Genomic DNA, 4,434 nt, shown 5'->3' on the forward strand with positions numbered 1-4,434 from the left:
GGTTGTCTAAATCTCTTCATGGATTTCTAAGAAGTTGCTTCATGAATCTTGGTGCTCCAGTGTTGAGTGGGCATTTATTTAGGATAGTGAAGTTTTCTTGTTGGATGGAGACCTTTATCCTTACATAATACCCTTCTTTGCCTTTTTAAATCAAGGTTGGTTTACAGCCTGTTTTATCTGATACAAGAATAGCAACACCTGCTCTTTTTTGTTTTCCATTTGCCTTCCTCTATCTTTTACTTTGAGCCTATGAGTATCATTACTTGTGAAATGGGTCTCTTGAAGACAGCAGACAGTTGGGTCTTGTTTCTTTATGCATCTTGCCACTCTATCTCTGCCTTTTAAGTGAGACATTTTTTAGCCCACTTATATTCAGAGTCAATATTGATTTGTGAGAATTTAATCTTGTCAACATGCTGGTTGTTATGTAAACTTGATTGGTATAGTTGCCTTTATAGTGTCAGTTAGGTATGCACTTAAGTGCATTTTTGTAGTGGCAGGTATTCTTTAATTTCCATGTTTAGCACTTCCTTTCAGACCTCTGGCAAGTAAGGTCTAGTGGTAATGAATTTCCTTAGCATTTACTTGTCTGAAAAGGATTTCATTTCTGCTATGTTTATGAAGCTCAATTTAGTGATATATGAAATTCTTGGCTGGAATTTCTTTTTTAAAAAAGACATTAAAAATAGGCCTCCAATTTCTTTCTTGTCAGGTTTTCACTGAAAGGCCTTCTTTTAGCCTAATTGGGTTTTATTTTTAAGTGATCTGCCCCTTCTCTGTAACTGCCTTTAAGATTTTTCCTTTCACATTAACCTTACAAAATCTGATGACTACGTGTCTTGGAGATTATGTGGTTCTCTAAATCTCTTTGAAGATCTCTAAAAACTGAGTGCTCTAATGTTGGGTGCATATATATTTTGGATAGTTAAGTCTCCTTGTTGGTTTGAGCCCATTATGATTATGTACTGTTATCTTTTATAATAATCTCACAGGGTTTTTTGAATTTCTTAAATTTGCATGCAAACCTGACTAGTGAGATTGGGAAAATTTTTATGAACTATATCGTCAAATATGTTTTCCAAGTTGCTTGCTCTCTTGCCTTCTCTTTCAGGAATGCCATTGAGGCATAGATTTGGTTTCCCTATATAATTTCATATTTCTCAGAGGTTTTGTTTTCTTTTTAAATTTCTTTCTTCATTATTTTTATTAAATTTCCCTTTCTTTCCCTTCCTTCCTTCTTCCCTCCTTCCTTCTTCCCTCCTTCCTTCCCTCCTTCCTTCCCTCCTTCCTTCCCTCCTTCCCTCCCTCCCTCCCTTCCTTCCTTCCTTCCTTCCTTCCTTCCTTCCTTCCTTCCTTCCTTCCTTCCTTCCTTCCTTCCTTTCTTCCTTCCTTCCTTCTTGGATTCTTGCTCTGTTGCCCAGGCTAGAGTGCAATGTCACGATGTCCACTCACTGAAACCTCTGCCTCCCAGGTTCAAGCAATTCCCCTACTTCAGCCTCCTGAGTAGCTGTGATTACAGGTGCCCAGGACCATGCCTGGCTAATTTTTGTATTTTTGGTAGAGACAGGGTTTCACCATGTTGGCCAGGCTGGTCTTGAACTCCTGACCTCAGGTGATCCACCCACCTTGACCTCCCAAAGTGCCAGGATTACAGGTGTGAGCCACAGTGCCCAGACTTCTTTTTATTAAATTTCAATAGTTTTGAGAGAACAGGTGGTTTTGGTTACATGAAGAAGTTATTTAGTCATAATTTCTGAGATTTTGGTGCACCTGTCATCTGAGCAGTGTACACTGTACCTAAGATGTAGTCTTTAATTTCTCACCCCCCACTCACCCTTTCCCCTGAGTCCCAAAGTCAATTGTATCATTCTTATGCCTTTGAATCCTCATAGCTTAGCTTCCACTTATAAGTAAGAACGTACGAAATTTGGTTTTCTCTTCCTGTTACTTCACTTAGAATAATGGTCTCTAACTTCATCCAGGTTGTTGTGAATGCCATTATTTTGTTCCTTTTTATGGCTGAGTTGTATTCCATGGTGTATATATAATATATTTCTCCATCCACTTGTTGGTTGATGGACATTTAGGCTGGTTCCATATATTTGCAATTGCAAATTGTGCTGCAATAAACATGTGTGTGCAAATGTCTTTTTCATATAATAATTTTTAGTTTTCCTCTGGGTAGGTACCCAGTAGTGGGATTGCTGGATCAAATGGTAGTTCTACTTTTAGTTCTTTAAGGAGTCTTCATACTATTTTCTATAGAAGTTGTACTAATTTACATTCCCACCAGCAGTGTAAAAGTTTACTTTTTCACCACACCCATGCCAACATTTAATATTGTTTTATTCTTTTTTTCTTTTTGAGACAGTCTCACTCTGTTACCCAGGCTGGTGGGCAGTGTCTTGATTTCATCACTGCAACCTCCACCTTTTGGGCTGAAGTGATCCCTCTATCTCAACCTCCCAAGTTCCTGGGACCATAGGTGTATGGCAACACACCAGGTAATTGTTTTGTAGAGATGGGGTATTTCCATGCTCCCAGGCTTGTCTTGAACTCCTGAGCTCAAGTAATCCACCCACCTTAGTCTTCCAAAGTGTACGGATTACAGTTATGAGCCACTATGCCTGGCCTTGATTTTTAAATTGTGGCCATTTTTGCAGGAGTAAGGTCATATCTCATTGTGGTTTTAATTTGCATTTTCTTGATTAGTGATGTTGAGCATTTTTTTTTCATACGCTTATTGACCATTTGTATATCTGCTTTGAGAATTGTTTATTTATGACCTTTCCCACATTTTGATGGAATTTATTTTCTTGCTGATTTGAGTTACTTATTATTTCTCAATATTAGTCCTTTGTTTGATGCAGAGTTTGCAAATATTTTCTCCTGCTCTGTTGGTTGTCTATTTGCTCTGCTGATTATTTCTTTTGCTGTGTAGACCTTTGTAGTTTAATTAGGTCCTATCTATTTTTGTTTTTGTTGCATTTGCTTTTGGGTTCTCGGTCACGAACTCTTTCCCTAAGCTAATGTCTAGAAAACTTTTTCCAATACTATGTTCTACAATTTTTACGGTTTCAGGTCTTAGATTTAAGTCTTTGGTCCTTTTCGAGTTAATTTTTGTATAAAGTGGGAGATGAGGATTCAATTTCATTCTTCTACATGTGACTTGCCAATTGTCTCAGCACCTTTTGTTGAATAGGGTGTCCTTTTCCCAATTTATGTTTTTGTTTGCTTTGTTGAAGATCAGTTGGCTGTAGGTATTTGGCTTTATTTCTAGGTTCTCTATTCCATTGGTCTATGTGCCTATTTTTATACCAATATCATGCTGCTTTGGTAACTATAGCCTTGTAGTGCCGTTTGAAATTGGGTAATGTGATGCCTCCAGATTTGTTTTTGCTTAGTCTTGCCTTGGCTACGTGTGCTTTTTTTTTTTGGTTCCATATGAATTTTAGAATTTTTTTCTACTTCTCTGAAGATGATGATGGTACTTTGATGGGAATTACATTAAACCTGTAGATGCTTTTGGCAGTAAGGTCATTTTGACAGTATTGATTCTGCCCATGCATGAGCATGAGATGTGTTTCTATTTGTGTTGTAAATTATTTCTTTTTTCTTTTCTTTTTCTTTTTCTTTTTTTTGAGATGGAGTCTTGCTCTGTCGCCCAGGCTGGAGTGCAGTGGCGTGATCTCGGCTCTCTGCATCCTCTGCCTCCTGGTTCAAGTGATTCTCTTGCTTCAGCCTCCTGAGTGATTGGGACTACAGGCGTGTGTGATCACGCCCGGCTAATTTTTGTATTTTTAGCAGAGACGGGGTTTCACTGTGTTAGCCAGGGTGGTCTTGATCGCTTTACCTCATGATCTGCCCACCTTGGTGTCCCAAAGTGCTGGGATTACAGGTGTGAGCCACCATGCCTGGCCATAAATTATTTCTTTCAGCAGTGTTTTTTAGTTTTTCTTGTAGAGATCTTTCACTTCCTTGGTTAGGTATATTCTTGGTATGTATGTGTGTATGTATTTTACTTAATTTTTTTTGCCACTGTTATAAAAGGGATTGAGTTATTGATTTGTATCTCAGCTTGATGTATTTTTTTTTCAGCTTAATTTCTCAGCTATTGGTGTATAGCAGTGCTACTAATTTGTATACACTGATTTTGTATCCTGAAACTTTACTGAATTCTTTTATCAGATCTAGGAGCTTTTTGAATGAGTCTTTAGGGTTTCCTAGATATATAATTATATCATTGGCAAACAGTGACAGTTTTACTTCCTCTTTACTGATGTGGACGCCCCTTATTTCTTTCTATTGTCTGACTGCTCTGGCTAGGACTCAGTACTATGGTGAATAGAAATGGTGAAAGTGGACATTCTTGTCTTGTTTCAGTTTTCAGGGAGAATGTTTTCAAATTTTCCCTGTTTAGTATAATGTTGGCTG

This window comes from Macaca thibetana, chromosome 14 (genome assembly GCF_024542745.1).
Source record: "Macaca thibetana thibetana isolate TM-01 chromosome 14, ASM2454274v1, whole genome shotgun sequence".
NCBI lineage: Eukaryota > Metazoa > Chordata > Mammalia > Primates > Cercopithecidae > Macaca > Macaca thibetana.